This window comes from Arachis ipaensis, chromosome B04 (genome assembly GCF_000816755.2).
Source record: "Arachis ipaensis cultivar K30076 chromosome B04, Araip1.1, whole genome shotgun sequence".
Lineage (NCBI taxonomy): Eukaryota > Viridiplantae > Streptophyta > Magnoliopsida > Fabales > Fabaceae > Arachis > Arachis ipaensis.
This window is the reverse complement of record NC_029788.2, coordinates 99,469,852-99,488,471: the sequence shown is the minus strand read 5'-3', so window position 1 is coordinate 99,488,471 and position 18,620 is coordinate 99,469,852.

Below are 18,620 nucleotides of genomic sequence, written 5' to 3'. Positions count from 1 at the left end.
TCAAATGACAGCATGGAGAGCCATGACGAGCCAGACAGTAGAGGTGATGATTCCAACCCCACTTTGCTCATCACTGATGGCATGGAAGACCGTGCCAAGCTTTAAGTGTAGGGAGGTCAGTAACTAACTTCCGAAGGTAATTTCTCTCTCTCAACACCAATATTTTACTTTTCTTTTGTTAGATAGGATAACTTGCATAAGTAGTAGTTGCTTGCATTTAGGTACTACTTGGTTGAAGTGATAAATTCTTTTTCAAGACACTATTTTATAGCATTTCACTCATTTGAATTAAAAATTTTTTGTTAAACTTGTTTGAAGATATTTAATTTGGAACATGGTTTTAGAGCTCGAACATACAAAATCAGTGAGATTTTGAACCTACTTGATTGGTTGCATTTTATCAACCTTATTTTGGTATGTGTTGTTCTCTCCAAAATTGTGATCTATATCTTGCTTGATTCTATATTTCCATGGTTTGATGTATGCATACACTTATGTGATTGAGCCTTGTTTCACTATAGCTCACGTATCCGTATGGCCTTACCCTATCATTACCCTTTGTAACCCCATGTTGAGCCTATTTTACCCCATTTATTCTTTATATTAGCACATCACTAACTCTAAGCGGAAAATAATAAATGTCCCTAATTTGAATCCTTGATTAGCTTAAACTAGTGAGGTGTACATGAATTAAGTGTGGGGAAATTGAATTGTGGAATACCTGTTTAGAAAAGTGAGTATTTTATATTCTTATGTGAAAATGTGAATATAGTTAGGCACTTGTTCATGCATCTAACACTTTAATCATATGCACTACATCCTTTATGCATATCAAAAAAAAAAAAAAAAGAAAAAAAGAAAAAAGAAAAAAAAAAGGAAGCAATATGATTTGTATTCAAAAGACATTAAGGTGCATGAATTTGTGACAAAAATAATCAATGGGTAGTAGATTTTGCATTGTAATGACTTGGAATGTCTTAGGTTAGGTGAGAAGTTTAGGTTAATCAAGGATTCAGATTTTAGTCCACTTAACCAAATACATTCCTACCTTGACCCTAACCCCATTACAACCCTTGAAAAGACATCTTGATATGTGTATTTGAAATTTGAAATGGCATGTTACATGATGATAAATTCCACATCTAAGTTTCATGTGTCAATATAAGTGAATTATATGCTATTTACATCTGCATGAATAGTAAATCTATTGTCAAACCTTCTTCGTGAAAAGCTGCCACATTGTGCACCAAGTGTTGATGGTCTTGATCTGTTGACAAATTTTTTGAATGGGGACAAAAATATATTAAAATACATTTTGTTGAACATTGATATATTTATATTTTGAGATACACAAAAAATATTTATAATTTGAAACTAAAATTATGTATGGGCATCAGGAAAAAAAGAGTTAAAACAAACAATATTAATTAAAATTTACTTTAGAGGTTAACTTTTTTCAACTAATATAGTTATTTTTTTAATTATTTTATTTATCTTAAATTTAAACTCTCAATTCTCTAAAAAATGAGAAATTTTACAATTTAAAAAAAGTTAATTAATATTAATATTGGTTAACTTAAAGTTGATTCTTATAATTTTTTTTATTATTTAATATATACATAATTTTTTTCTTCTCTCAACGAATTTTGGGAAAAAATTAAAGATTTTACTTATATTTTAAAAATTAAGTATCAGTTTAGTGATCAACTATAGTCATTAGCTAATTAACTAATTTTAAAAAGAACATTATCACTACTTATTATTTTGTTTATTTCAAATTGTGATACTAAATTAAATTTAATACGATATACATAACTGTATATTAAATTTAACAAAATCACATAATAATCAATATAGTAATTTATAATTCAATGTGGTGACAAAGATAATATAAGAATGAGGTCAAATATATTCATTTATGTATAATTATTAACATTTGTTTTTTCATAACCTAGTGGGGGCAAGTGCCCCCCTCTGGCTAACTTAGGTCTTCTTATAAGTATATTCTTTTTTAGATGGATAGTCTTTCCTATTTAAATAATGAACTAATGTACTAATAAATAGAAAGGTACCTTCTTCCAAATGAGCATAATAATGCTCCACGAAGTTAGAGTCCAGCCTAATGTTGTCAAATACATCGGTTGCTGCATTATTTTCAATGTTTTATGTATACATGAATATAATTATTTGTTCATTTAGCTTATTAATGGTATCTTATGGCCACCATGCTAACCTTTTATTGATGAAAGTTAAGGGTAAAATACAATTTAAAGGAGTTAGTTGGAGATCCTACTTTGATCTTTTGTCATTAAATAATTGGTATTTTGGGTACAATCTATTGTAGCTGAGGCCTCGGATGCTCCATAAGAAAGGTGTGTCTCCTGTGATAGTGATCCATTTTGCACATTCCCTGCAAGTTTAATACTTAATTATTATTATCCCTCAGTGTAACACCATACCACACAGAGCTTTACACTTAGGATGTAAAATAGAGGTGGCAAGGCGCTACGACCTCTAAAAGAAAATATATTTATATAATATAGCAAGAACATTTTCTTTCTAGGAGCCTTTAAAGAAAAAAGGGGTAAAGCAAAATTTGGTAAAAACAAAAAGCGCAATACTTACGAAGCGATAAGGTAACGAAACAAGATAGAGCAGGCTAACAAGATTATATCTTAAGAGTTCCAAAATACAGATAACAAAACTCAGGACTTGGCTCGCCAAGATAAACTGGCCCGAGCACATAAGTATATCTATGCATATACATATATAGGAAACCCAAAAGAACCCAAAATACAAAGTAATAGAGCCTGTTTCACCAAAATAACCTCTAAGAGGAAGCTAATACATCAAATACATAAGCAATGTAGATATTAAGAATCTAAATGAATACATATAACCAAAATAGAGCCCCAAAAGATAAGGAACTTCGCTAATTAGAAGCTTCCAGCATGCCTGAGCGAGGTGTCACCTGACCTGTATCTGAAAATCACAAAATCCGCATGGGTGAGAACCAAAGGTTCTCAGCATGGTAACAGTGCCCACATATCTAACATATAATGTCCTGAGAAAGTCGAAGGCAATCCTAGAACTTCCGACAATAGATTTAAACTTAAAACCAACATTTAAGATCATAAAATAAGGCAAGGTATCTAAAGAGTTCTAACTTATCTCAATTCTAACTTAACCCCTAAATCATCACCTTTCCTCTAATCCTCCGAAACTCCAATAGAACCTCATAGAAAAACAAAACAGACAAATTAAACACAATTATAAGGCAGTTACAGCAAGAAGATCATATAGCAACTAAGTATAGTAATTTCACAAAGACAATCCCAAATAATTCAAACTCAAATAAGACAAATAGATGCGTATGATGCATGTCTTTTCAACTGGCCGTGAGCTCACGTGTTGGTTACTTTACCAGAATCTGACACACCCGGCAGCTAACCCGGATATCATCTCTCTATGCCTCCACACTCTTGGGATATAGTGTCTGTCACATGGGATATAATGTCCGTCGCATTTCCTGGGATTAAGTGCTCCCACACTCTTGGGATATAGCGCCCGCCATGCCATGCTCTTGGGATATAGTGCCCGTCACACTCAAAAGATATAGTGCCCGATACACTTTCCAGGGTAAGGTGCTCCCACACTCTTGGGATATAGTGCCCGTCACACTCATGGGATATAGTGCCCGACACACCTTACAACAAAGAGAAACTTACACATTCACATCATGAACGAAGTCTGAATCATCACATTCATTCATAGTCATTCATAATCATTTCACAACCATTCATCATTGCTATGGCATCACATATACTTCATGTATTCACATTTTCCATATATAAGTCATCATTTACCAACCTTACTTTACCACCAAGATACCTCCTCTTCCCTAGCTTTATCTCATTACTAGATTTACTACTAAGATCTAGAGCTAACAGAGTGAAAATAGAAGCTTAGAGGTTTGAAATTTGATTTTAAAAACACAAAAATCATATTTGCTGAAAACTGGGTCACGTGTACGTGTGGGTCATGCGTACGCGTGAGTGCGCATTTGGACCAAGTCGCATACGCATTGCCCTTCTCGTGTACGCATGCGCACCAGGCAGAAATGACTGGCCGCGTATGAGGGAGTTTGCGTACACAGAAACCCCAGGTCACGCGTACGCATGGGCCACGCGTATACATGAGCATACATTTTTGCCCTTTTCGTCCGCGTATGTAATGTATGCGTACGCATACAATGCAGCAGCACCAAAAAGCTGCTAAGTCCAGATTTTTTAGTTTTCACACTAAACTTTGATCGAGCATAACTTCCTCATTTTAAAACAATTTTACTCCGTTCTTCGAACGGCATAAACATTTCAGACCATATTTTATTTCTAAATAAGTTTGATACAAATTGAAGGTTCGGAGACCAAGTTATGCTCTGCCAAAGTTGGGCCAAAATCACAATTTTCACAAAAAAACCAAGCCTCAATTTTCAAACATACACTTTCCAAACCCCTTTAAATTCAACCAAAACCTTACTAATTCAGCCTCAACCACATTTCAACTTCCTCATTCAATTCACAACACATTAATTCTCTATTTTTATCAATCTTAACTCAATAATCCAAGTTCAACAATTCACAATATACATTCTCAATTACCAACCTTCCATTTTTATCAAACCCCAAAACCAAGACTTCCAACTCCACAATGTTCAACATACAAAACCAGTTATCCACATCAAGCACAATTTCAACTTCAAATCAACCCTTATACATCCCAAATATCATCATACACAAATCACACGCATCATCAACAAAGACATCAATTCCACCTTCAAAAACCAATAACCACATAATCCATACAATCCATTATAACCAATCAACAACATTTCAAATTCAATTCCTATCCTAGGGTCTCTAGCCTAAGTTTTCACATTACATTACATTTTAGATACAGGAAACCGAAACTATACTTTGGCTGATTTCCCGTTCAACCCGGAACACCTCCAATTCACTTTTTCCTCAAGCTTTCAAGGCTCAACACCTCCCAAATAGATTTTCCAGCACCAAAAGTCTACTTTTAAGCTTCCAAAAACTCAATCAAGCTCCAAACCACTTACATACATATTACCTAACACACATCATAAACACCCACATATACAAACTCAACACCCAAACACAACAAATCAAATATTTCACTAGGGTTGAGAATTCTTACCATACCCAAGGATCAAAGGGGCAAGATTAAGCCTTTCCCTTAAGCTAATTGGATTCTATAACATCAAAGAGCTCAAAATATCAACACTTTTACCTAAACCTGCAACAATTTTCTCCTTACCTTTATCACTCCTAATTTGTTCTGCTGCATCTGTAACACCCTAACTTTTAGCACATCATGATCGTACCAAAAGTAAGGCGTTACTAACTCGTTTTCCTTATTAACTATTTAATATTGAGCCTTTAGTTTGATGTCGTGTTTCAATTTTTAATAAAATGCCTGAAAATTTTGTTTTTATTAATTGAAATCATATATCAAATATCACCAAGTAATAGTAATCACATAGTTATTACTAATAATAAATTCTATACAAATAAATTCAATATAAAACTCGAATACATTACCTATCCCTCTGGATAAAATAAAATTCTAATCAATAAAGGCGAGGGAACTCTATGAAATAACTTAACCTTTAAACAATTCCAACTATTCGTCCGCGGCCTCATACTGAGTCTTCGAACCTGTGTCACTGAAAAGGTGAAAGATTTTGGGGTGAGAACAAACCACACATTCTCAGTAGGGAATTGGAATGCTGTAAAAGTAATGAATAAAATGCGAATAATTAACATACTCAAGGGAACTATAGTTTTATCAAACCTTTTGAAAATACTCTTGGTTTTACTTTAGCTAATTAATTACCTCTTTCAAAATCTCTAAGCCCAAAATGAATTTTAAATCTAAGACTAGTTACATTAACCATTTCTCAGCCACATAATTAATTCTCAATCAAAACATCAATTCCTAATCACATTGATACATTCACAAACTAATAGTACAAGCAAGAGATTCAGTTCAACATACAGGCAAGTTGCAATAAGACAAACAGCACAATCATAAAGAAGTAATACAAGCAAACACAATCAAATGCATATGCGCAAACATTATGTTACATGTCTGTCCTAAGAAGGCCATGAGCTCATGTGTCAGTTGCCTACCCGCTCCCAACATTACCCGGGCACGAGTCCCAGATATGGCTTTCCAGATGCATACAGTGTGCTTATGAGTCTTACGGCTAGGCCGCATACAGTGTGACTTTCAAATCAATGAGCTTACATCTGGAAAACAGTTCTTAGTGTGTGGGCGTCCCCACTATACATTTGGCACTAAGGCCCAAACAGAGTCGCATCTGCTCTCTTGTGGCAGACATTCCTTTAATTAATATATTCCTTTAATCTTTGTTCTCTACTCTTCTGTGGCAGAGATTCCTTTAATTATCTCTCTTTCCTTTACTTTTCGTTCTTCTTCTTTTCTTTCTTATCAAACCAAACTCAAAACATAATTTAAAGCAAAATCCCTTCTCAAAAGATTGAGTTTAAAACATTATACTTTTCTTAATAAATCGAATTGAAAACAAAACTCTTCTCGTAATAAATCGAAATCAAATAATATTCTTAAATCAGATTTACTTTTAAATAACACTTTAAATAAAGTCTTAGAGTTTTATAAAAATTTGGCAGCATTTCCTCTAAAATTCAGGCTATGCCACCCTTTCAGGGTCACAACTAAACAATCTCTCAACCATTTCGAATATCAAATCCTTTGCTCTTGAAGCAAACCAATAATTACTAATGAATCAAACTAATATTTTTCTCAAACTCTTTTCAACAGTTTCAAATCCAAGTCACCCCGTAGTATAATTGTATAACTCAAATTTTGAATACAGAATCCTTTGTTTAGTATGAGTAAGTGTACAAACTAGGTCTTTTTCAACATAGAATTATTTCTCAAATCAACAATCCAACCAAGACATTGACATAACCAAAGTTTCCAGCATCAATTATAGCCTCAATTCAAACTCAGTTTATATTTCCCATTCAACAAGCAATACCAAATCTATCACCATTCACAACCATAACATAACAAATATTCATTATAACCAGCTAATAATCAGAATTTCCAACATTCCTAAACAACAAGAAATCAAACAGTTATTCATCAAATTCAGTCACAAATACAATTTAAACTTATCATTCAGCCATTCCAAACAATCATAAATTATTTGTAAATACCCACTAGACTTCCATGGCATAAAACAGATAATTTCAAAATAAAACCCCCTACCTCAAATGATCGAACTCGAAAGTTATAAAAATGCACAAAACACCTTTTTTTCTTGGCCTGCAGCAAAAGCAGCCACAATCACAGCTCCATTTCATATTTACAGCAACAACAACAACTCTAAACATGACATGCAATCATTGTAATTCAACCTTATAGCAAAAATGCCGTAGAAACCTCAGTAATATTTAACAGAAAAGCGATAAAAGAGGTTTTCGAAGCAAGATAGCTTACTGTATTCAGAGAAAAACCAAGGAACGGAGCAGCTGCAGCTTTGGTGATGATTTCTGGCGAGCTAAACGGTGGCAGAAGCTCGCGACAGTGGCAGCTCCAGCAATTTTGGCATCTCCGATCGACGGCAGCGGCGCTCTGTCAGATTCCAGAAATCAGGAGCAGAGGCAGAACATCGTCTTCATCCTTTGATTTTTGTGACACTCCTCTTCTCTGTACACACAATGGTAGTGGCTTCCTCTGGTGGCACAGCATCGGTGACGAGCTTCACAGCGGCGATTACTAGCATGACGATGGCGGCTGAGCGTAGCTCTTCCAGCTCGCGTCTTCTCCCTTCTCTCGGCAGTACTGACGCGACTCCTGGCTCTGTAGATGGCGGCGACGGGGCACGGGCTCTCCCTCTCTCCTTGTGCGTGATGATGATAGCGACTCGGTGGAACGGTGGCGACGGCTCCACGTCAATGACCTAGGTGCGACGGGGTGCGGTGGAGATGTGACCCCCTCCTCTCTTCTCTCTTCTTCTCCGTTCTCTCTTTTCCTCTTCTTTCTTCCCTCTTATTTCTCTGATTCACAGTGTATTTTGTGGCGTTGGGTGCGGTTGAGAGTGTGAGGAAAAGAGGGTTGGGGTGGTGGTGGGTGAGGCGGCTATGTTAGGGTTATATTTAAATTAGGGTTTTGATTTGGGAATTAAGGTTTTATGTATAAAATTGGAAATTTTGGGTTTAAGTAGAATATTAATTAAAACCAAATTTAATCTAATAATAATATTTATAAAAATACTATTTGATTATCAACTTAAAATTTATTTTTAAATAAATATTCTAATTCAATAATTAGAGATAGTCAAATTAATTTCTCTTAAAATCACAAAATAGAGTTCAAAGTCTAATTATTTAAATTAAACCATATATCTAAAATCCTCATTATTTTTTAATTACTCAAGCTTTCAAATAAAAAATAAGAAATATCCAATTAATATAAAAGTTTCTGAAAACAATATCCTGAATAAATAAAATAAGTCATAAGTAATTTATTATTTAATTTCTAAAGATCTGGGGTCTTACAACATCTATTTGGGTTTGAGCTGGTGCAACCTCAAATCCATTCCCTCGGCTGATGTGGACATCTACTAACCCCTCTACCCCTTCCTTGTCATCATCATTATCACCAAACACAACTTCGGTAGCACTATCATCTGAAACATAACCATTTCTAGAATCAGAACTCCATGAATCATAACTCTCATATTCATTACCCTTGGGTTCATAGTCCTCGTCCTCACTGCCATCACTACCCTCTTCTTCCTCATCTGATTTATTTGTTCTATCTTTCTTAGTTTCAATCTCTTCCTTCACATTTGGGCCAGCATTTGTCTCCACTTGTCCAACAGCATGGGCGTCATATGTAACAATTGGGCCTAGCCCATCAGATCCACCAGTTTTTCACTTGCATGGTAGTTTTAGTACTCCCTAACATGTATACATCCTCAACCTCTTCATGGATATCACTAGTGAACTACATACAACTCCACTATGTAACGACCCAATTTTCAGTACGCCTAGGACATACCAGAAACCGAGTGCTACCAATTTGTCATCCTAATTATTATCTATTATTTATTATATGAGCCTGATTCGTTGTTAAAAGTGTAGTTAGTTAGTGAGGTACTTTTTTTTCTGAAAACGTTTGGATTAATAAACATAATCATTTATAATCAATTCACAAATAAAAACAGATAAAATAGTTATAAACAATCACAAATAAATACATCACAAGCAGCTAACAACATTCAGTGATCCAGCCTTTATTAGAGTATAGACTTTTAGTTAGAACACCCCTAGATATAGCTAGATAATAACTATATACATATACATACATACAACATCCCAGGTCTTGACCTGTTCAAGAGGTCCCTAAGCTGGCACCTAGGCTAGCCTAGACTCTATACTCACCTAGTCCCTCTAAACTACTAAAGCGAGGGAAAGTACGTTCTAAGTCTTCAAAAATCAAGTCAGGTCAAATGTCATCAAAAGGTGGAAGGGCGTCTACTACTCTTCCGCACAATCATACATTGCCATATGACGTCCCACTGGTACGCCATCAAGTAGCCACACAACAGGAGTCTCGTACACATGATTTAGGCTAAAGTGCACATACGAACGGGGTGCAGACGTTGGCTGGTCTCTCAGTATATACATATAAACAGAAAACAAGATTCACCCTAGACTCAGAAGACTACCTAGAGCAGAATTTTTTTTGCGAACGGTCGTCAGTGAACTACAGAAGGGTACTCATGCTTCCATCTGAAGGGGGAAGGGAGAGAGAAGGGGTAAGAACTGAGGAGTTCTTAGTAGGGCCGGGGTTATTAGTTAAGTTCATTAATTTGTGTCGCTTAGCAGATATATAGCAGAATACCGAGAAGTAGTGAACAGAAGATACAGATAAATAGAAAAAATAGAGAAAATAGAAAGCAAAACACAAACAAAAGAATACAAGAAAACAAAACACAGACACAGTGAATAGAATACAACAAAGAAAGCATACATTCATTCAACAATCATAATAGAGGAAATGCACAACCAAGTATGATGCATGTCTGTCCTATGCAGGCCATGAGCTCACGTGTCGGTTTACACCCTGCAGCCCGACATTACCCATGAACTAGTCCTAGATATGGCTTATTCTCTGTAGGTGAACTTCGGCCTACAGAAATAGCACTCCCGTAAGTGAACTTCGGCTTACAGGAATAGTCTAAACACAACACAACAACTTTCTGTAGGTGAAATTCGGCCTACAGAAATAACACCTCTGTAAGTGAACTTCGGCTTACAGAAAAGTCTAATTACAGCACAACAACTTTCTGTAGGTGAACTTCGGCCTACAGAAATGACACCTCTGTAAGTGAACTTACAGGAATCACAACTCTCTGTATCTCTTTACTTTTTTCTGATTACTCTTTCCTCTGTATCTATATTACTCTTTTTCTCTTTATCTCTTTACTTTACTCTGGTTTCCCTGTTCTCTATGTTTCTCTACTCTGCTCTGATTTCTCTGTTTAACGTATGTATTTAAAGCTTATGTAAATTTACTTTTTACCACCCGTAACTTTTAATATTTCTACTTTAACCACCCTAACTTTCAGAAATTACAAAATAACCCCTCAAACACCAAAATATTTACTTCATTGCCCTTTCTAAGATCTAAAAGGTGTTTTTCAATGTTCTTCACCACACTCAAAGTGTTCTTCGTATATTTTTCAGATTCTTTCTCTGTTTTTACCCGTTTTTCAGTCTTTTCAGCAACCGATTTTTACCATAATTCATAATAAATTAGCAGCCACTAAAACCCCATCTTTTTCAGATGATTTAAACAAAAATTGAACCCCAATTTAAGCTCTAGGGTTCATTTTTCCAGCAGCCCTCAAGAACAACATTCATAGCTTAAATATCATCAAATTTCATCAAACTTTCAACAAACTTTCACCAAGAATAACTCATAAAAGCAATCAATTTCAAGCATAACCAAACCATATCATAGTCACACATCTCAAACACAATCAATCAAGATTAAATTCGTCACACCCTACCTGGTTTTGCTGCTCCTAATTCGGTTATACTTTCAGGTGGTCCTTAAGCACTTTTTCCCCCTAAATCACATCAAGAACAACTTTAAATCCAAAAACCATCAACTGACCAAATCTTGCTTAGCACGTTAGGAAGGGATATCTCACCTTAGACTTGCTGGAAATTAACGTTTCTTGGCCCTCAAGTCAAGTTAAGCACGATTCCTAAGGAAGAACATCAAGAAAACACATGTTTAAGCATTTTTCCTTGAAAACCGAATTGAAGAGGGAAGGAGACAGCCATCTCACCTTATTTCCAGCCTTGATAAGTTACATGGTTATGTAGAGGAAGAAGAGAGGATCATTTTGGTGAAATCGGAGTTTTGATTTGAGTTTTGGTTCAGAAGAAATCAAGCTTTGAAGATTAAGTGTTCATGAAGTTTTCTCTCTTTTCTCTTCTTTCAATTTCGGCCAAAGGGAGTAAATGACCAGCCTTGGAGTGTCTTGGGGGTGTAAGGTAAGTTGTGATTGGTTGGCTTGGTGGTGGGTTAAAATAATATTAAAATATCTCAGGTGTATAACTACTGAAACTAGATGTATCGAAACACTTGTAAAAACATCTCTAAAAATTATTTTCTGAGCTACTAGCATAAATGACACTAGTAAAATATTTATTATGAGAACAAAACATGTATAATGAGGCCTTAGCATTGCTAAAGTCATCAGAGAGTGCTGGTGCTAAGCTGCGCCAGTAAATTGTGAACCCGATTAAACCGATTTTCTATTTTTAACTAAAACAGACCAGGTAACCTTATAATATCATTCAAGAATCTTCTAATACTAATATAATGATATTATTATACTATTATCTCTCTTCTCTCATGAGTCGAGTCCGGTTCGTCAAACTGAGACTATTTACAAAAACTAGAATCAGAACTCCTAACCGATACGGTTCAAAAACTAGGTTCTTCGCGATTGCGATGTCGGGCTTGTCTCAACTAAGGTCCTGAGTAAAAGATAATATAATGACAATGAGGATTGAGATGCTTGATGATACATCAGAGGTGTTCCCTTTACTGATCTTCCGGAGAAATCCGTACTTTTAGAAAAGATCTCATGTACTCGAAAATCAGGGTTGTTACACACTATATCATCCCTAACCCCAATATTGGCCATATCCATTGCATCTTTGTCCCTTCACAACATCCTTAAGCCTTCTTCTGTACTCTCATCCTATGATTTGTACCATATTGCTGCAATATCTTTCTTCAAATATCCTTGTTTGCTCACTAGGTCATAAACGTCAATCAGGCCCCACATATCCTCATTGCAGTAGTCTATCACATTTGTCTCTCCACCCAAATACTTCAAATGCCCTCCTTGAAGTCCAAACCTACCTTGGTGGTAAACTTTGACACTAAAATAACTCATCCTAAACCACAGATCCTGTTACATCAGATAAACATAGTCAAACAACATAAACCAAATTGTTTGAACAAAAGAGTAAATATTGGTCATCACAAAATACTACTAAATCCCTACAACCGTAAGCAAAGATTGAATCACCAAAAAAAGACGTGAGGAATTACATCACAAGGTAAGTACGGAATATTTTCGAACAAGACGATGCTAAAGAATTTGGGAAGTACCTACTAAGAATGAAAGAGAAGAACCAAAATTTCTTTTTTGAGCTCAACCTCGAAGGCGATCATTGCATTAAACATGCATTCTGGGCCGACGCAAGAAGCAGGGCCGCATGTGAGTATTTTGGAGACATGGTTTTGATGAGCGGATAATTTATACCCTTTTTGGCATTATTTTTACATAGTTTTTAGTATGTTTTTATTACTTTTTATTATATTTTTATTAGTTTTTATTCAAAAATTATATTTCTGGACTTTACTATGAGTTTGTGTATTTTTATGTAATTTCAGGTATTTTCTAGCTGAAATTGAGGGACCTGAGCAAAAATATGATTCAGAGGCTAAAAAAGGACTGCAGATGCTGTTGGATTCTAACCTTCCTGCACTCAAAATGGATTTTCTGGAGCTACAGAGGCCCAATCGGTGCTCGCTCAATTGCCTTGGAAAGTAGACATCTTGGGCTTTCCAGCAATATATAATAGTTCATACTTTTTCCGAGATTTGATGGCCCAAACTGGCATTCAAAGTCAGCCCAAAGAATTCTGGCGTAAAACGCCCAAACTGGCACCAGAATTGGAGTTAAACGCCCAAACTGGCACCAAAGCTGGCGTTTAACTCCAAGAAGAGCCTATGCACGTGAAAGCTTCAATGCTCAGCCCAAGCACACACCAAGTGGGCCCCGAAAGTGGATTTCTGCATCATTTACTTATTTCTGTAAACCCTAGGCCATTAGTTCATTATAAATAGGACCTTTTACTATTCTATTTTCCTCTTTGATCTTTGGAACTTGTATGTTCACGTTTGGGGGCTGGCCTCACGGCCATGCCTAGACCTTTCACTTATGTATTTTCTATAGTGGAGTTTCTACACCCCATAGATTAAGGTGTGGAGCTCTGCTGTTCTTCATGAATTAATACAAGTACTATTGTTTTTCTATTCAATTCACGCCTACTTCTTCTCTAAGATATTCACTCGCACTTCAACCTGATGAATGTGATAACCTGTGACACTCATCATCATTCTCACTTATGAACGCGTGCCTGACAACCACTTTCGTTCTATCTGCAATAGCTTGAGTGTGTATCTCTTGGCCTCCTATTTCACGACGCATGGTTGCCTCTCTTGACAACAGAGCATTCCATTCCGTGAGATCAGAGTCTTCGTGGTATAGGCTAGAACCATTGGCAGCATTCCTGGGATCCAGAAAGTCTAAACCTTATCTGTGGTATTCCGAGTAGGATCTGGGAAGGGATGATTGTGACGAGCTTCAAACCTGCGAATGTGGGGCACAAGTGACAGTGCGCAAAAGGACAATGGTCCTATTCTGACGCTAGCGGGAACTGAAAGATGATTAGCCGTGCGGTGACAGCGCATATGGATTTGTTTTCATCCGAGAGGATCATACAGCTTGCCATGGAAGGAGGTAACGCATGGTTGGAAGAAGGCAATAGGAAAGCAGAGGTTCAGAAGCAACAAAACATCTCCATACGCTTATCTAGAATTCCCACCAATGAATTACATAAGTATTTCTATCTTATTTTGTGTTTTATTTATAATTTAAGTATCAAAATTCCATAACCATTTAATCCACCTGACTGAGATTTACAAGATAACCATAGTTTGCTTCAAGCCGACAATCTCCGTGGGATCGACCCTTACTCACGTAAGGTATTACTTGGACGACCCAGTGTACTTGCTGGTTAGTTGCATCGGAGTTGTGAAGAAGTGTTGAAGTCACTATTTCGCTATACCATGTTTTGAAATCACAATTTCGTGCACCAAGTTTTTGGTGCCGTTGTCGGAGACTGTTCGAGTTTGGACAACTGACGGTTCATCCTGTTGCTCAGATTAGGTAATTTTATTTTATTTTTAAGCTTTTTATTTTCAAAAAAATTTTCAAAAAAATAAATTATTCTATGTTCTTCAGAATTTTTAAGAATGAATTCTAGAGTTTCAGATGATGCTTTTATCATCATGATACGCGAAAATTAAAATTTCACGTAATTACCGGCAAGTATACCGGATCGTATCAAGTAGTAAAACTCACCGGAGTGAGGTCGATCCCATGGAGATTGGTGGATTAAGAAACTTTAGTTAAATGGTATTCTGGTTAAGCAGACATTGTTTTGATTCATGAGATTTGAACATTTGAAAGAAATTGCAAGGAATTAAATGACAAGAAATTTAAAGAACTGAAGTAATGAAGGCAAATTAAATGACTGAAAGTAAATAACGGATACTTAGATTGCAAGAAACTTAAATGACATAAATAGTAAATTGCAAGAAAGTAGAGTGCTGAATTGTAGAGAGCAGAGAAGTAAATTGTAAGTAATTAAAACTGAATCTAAATAGAAGGAATGATAAATTGCAAAAAGATAAAAGGGAATTGGGTAATGGTTGAAAGAAATTGCAAGGAATTAAATAACCAGAAATTTAAAGAACTGAAGTAATGAAGGTAAATTAAATGACTGAAAGTAAATAACGGATACTTAGATTGCAAGAAACTTAAATGACATAAAAAGTAAATTACAAGAAAGTAGAGTACTGAATTGTAGAGAGTAGAGAAGTAAATTGCAAGTAATTAAAATTGAATCTAAATGGCAGGAATGTTAAATTGCTTGAATGTAAAAGGGAGTTGGGTAATGGGTATTCAAAATAACTAAAGAACAAAAGAAATGAGAACTAATGATGGGAGAGATCATTAGGGATCAGAGATGCAAATTCTCATGAATTGATGTTGATCAATTCCTTCTCAATCATGGGTATAGATCCATGGCAGATTGTAGGTAATTGAGTTCCAATCTCTTGGTAACTCAATTTCTCTCAACACAACCAATTGCCACTCTCGTGATCTAATTGTTCATGAGAAGAGATGAAGCTCATTAACTAATCCTTCAAGCCACACAATTTCTAGGATCTCAACCAAGGGTGGTTACATCTCACATACCAACCCAAAGTGTATTAATCAAGGAAATTATGAAAAGATGAACTCTAAACTGAATTATATGGCTCCTTTCTCAAGTTCACCACACAATTCATATAGATTCAACCCCTCTCTCGATGGTGATTGAATCTTTGAAGAACAAGAGTTTCCTCTTGGATGAACCACTTGAATTGAGAAGGAAAAGAAGAGTTATCAACTCATTCAAATAAACAGAGCTCCTCCCCCTAATGAAAATGGGGTTTAGTGAATCATAGCTCCAATTTCAACAACAATTGTAAAGATGAAAATTAAACTAAGTGCAGGGAAGAATGAAGAAGAAGAAGAAGAAATCCTTAAAACTGAAATTCAAAGCTCCAAGAAAAGAAAAATAGTTCACCGGTATGCCTCTCAAAATGCAGTAAAAAGTAAAGAGTAAAAGTGCAAGAAAAGTGTAATGTAAAAAAATAAAAGTGTGTAAAAAAAGTCTCCCCACATAAGTACAAAGCTCCTCTCTATTTATACTACTCCTAAACCCCTTTAGAGATCCTCAATTGGGCTAGCAATGTGGGCTTTATCCTTGTTGAATTCTTGGCTCAATGGAAGAAGTGTTGCTAAACAGAGGGAGCAGAGCTCATTCTCATTGCTTCTGGTCCAATGGCCTGGCGTTACTGGCAAACACGCCAGTGTAAAGGCACGTTGGCAACGTGCTCATGGGTTTCCTGGGCTGGGAGCTTTGTGCTGAGCGTTGTTAGCCCAAGTTCTTGCTAACAACTTGGCTTTTCTTCTTCTTGGCTCCACTTTTTATGCCTAATGTTGCCCAGAATTTGAGCTTTAATCCTCTGCTTCAATATAGACTATCATACATCATTGGAAAGCTCAGAATGTCTTCTTTCTAATGCACTTAGGATCATCTCAATTGGATCTTCCTATCTCAAGTTATGTTTCCTTAAAGAGGGTAAGGTCAGGCTGCCAAGTTCGTTGGAGTTGTTGCTGGACACGCCTTCATTCCTTCCAAGTTGGCAACGTGCCAAACCTCCCAGGGCCGAGACATGGAGCTGGCGTTGTTGATGAACACACCCCTTGTTAGCACGTTGGCAACGTGCTCGATGCTTCCCTCCAGGGCTGCCTTCTAGTCTTCAACTTTGCTTGCTACGTTGCCTTGGAACACGCCAATGGAACTTGGCGTTAGCAACGTGCTCGAGTGAATGATCTTTGCCAGCTTTGCTTGCACGTTATCATAGAGCACTCCCATGTATCTCTAGGCTGGTAACGTGCTCGAGGGCTTAGAACTACTCTCCATGGTTGCCTGGCGTTATCATTGGACACGCCAATGTATCCTGGAGTTGGCAACGTAGCAGCCTTCATCCTCCCAGCCAATCCTTGCTCATTTTTGCTTCTTGGCGTTATTACCAAGCACGCCCATGTTGCCAGCGTTGGCAACGCTAACTACATTGCATGGCCAGGCTTTCTAGCTTGGTGTTGTTTGCCGGCGTTAGTCTCAAACACGCCTTTGTTCACCCAATGTCAACAACGTGCTCGATTCTTTCTTATGGTGTCGAACTTTGCTTGCTACGTTGCCTTAGAAAATGCCCATAGAACTTGGCGTTGGCAACATGCCCCTTCCTGGACCAAGTCTTCTAGCTCAGCGTTTCCTTGAAACACGCCAATGGAGGCTGGCATTGGCAACGTGCTCGAGTGGAAGCCAGGGTTGCCTTGAGTGAGTGCCCAGCGTTGCCTTGAAACACGCCAATGAAAGCTGGCGTTGGCAACGTGCTCGAGCTCTTAGTTGGCCCAAAACCTTGTTGCTGCATTTCCATCAAACACGCCCATATAGACTGGCGTTGGCAATGTGCTTTTTCCTTTCCTGGGCAAGCTTTCTTGATGCGTTGCTTGCCTACATTGCCATCAAACACGCCCCTGCATCTCTTGGCTGGCAACGTGCTCGAGGTTAGAAGTTGCCCTCCAAGGTTGCTTGGTGCGTTGCCAAGGAACACGCCCTCAGAACTTGGCGTTGGCAACGTGCTCCACATCATTCCTATCCAAGCCTTCTTGCTGCTGGCGTTGTCTCCAAACACGGCCTTGTTGGTGGCGTTGGGAACGTGCTCGAGCCCTCTCCCCTCTTGCCAAGTCTTGCCTCTTGACGTTATTGCCAAGCACTCAAGTAGTAGTGCAAGTTGGCAACGTGCAAACTCCTTTAGGATCACTCTCTAGGGCTGCTGGCGTTATCATCAAACACGCCAGTGGTAGCCCAAGTTGGTAACGTGCGATCCTCTGCTTCCTTGCCAAGCTTGATGTATCTTCAAGCCTTCTTGCTCTAATTCTTGCTGGCTTGACCTTGCTACTCCATCACCTATCATTAACCAAAGAAACTTCCTCAAAGTCCTGCCATCTTATGCAATAAATTTCAAGAGATTCATTCATACTAATTCATTTGTAAACTCCTTAAGCCAATTGCATGGATTATGCTAAATTTCACCTAGTTCTTGGTTCATGAATGCATGGAGAGAAAACTCACACAAATGCTTATTTATTTTAATGATAATGAATGAAACTAAGCTAGAACTAACTAAACTAACTAGCTAATATAGCAAATATGCGAATGCATCACAATACCAAACTTAAAATATTGCTTGTCCTCAAGCAAAAGATAGAAGAAATTGACAAAAGAATTTAAGATGCAAGAATTGAATGTCTTAACAGAGAGACGTTTCTTTCATGGAACGTGTCATCCTTATTTGTGTAGTCACTTGTTTAGTGCAAATGATCAAGGCTAATCCAAATTCTCTAGTTAAAATTCTTGCTTCAATACTAGGTTGGTTAACTTTTCTAGACTCTTTTTCTATACCTTAGCACATAATCCTTAAACTATTCTTTTCTCTACTTCTCTTTTCTCTTTTTTTTCAAGTTTCCTTTATTTCAATTG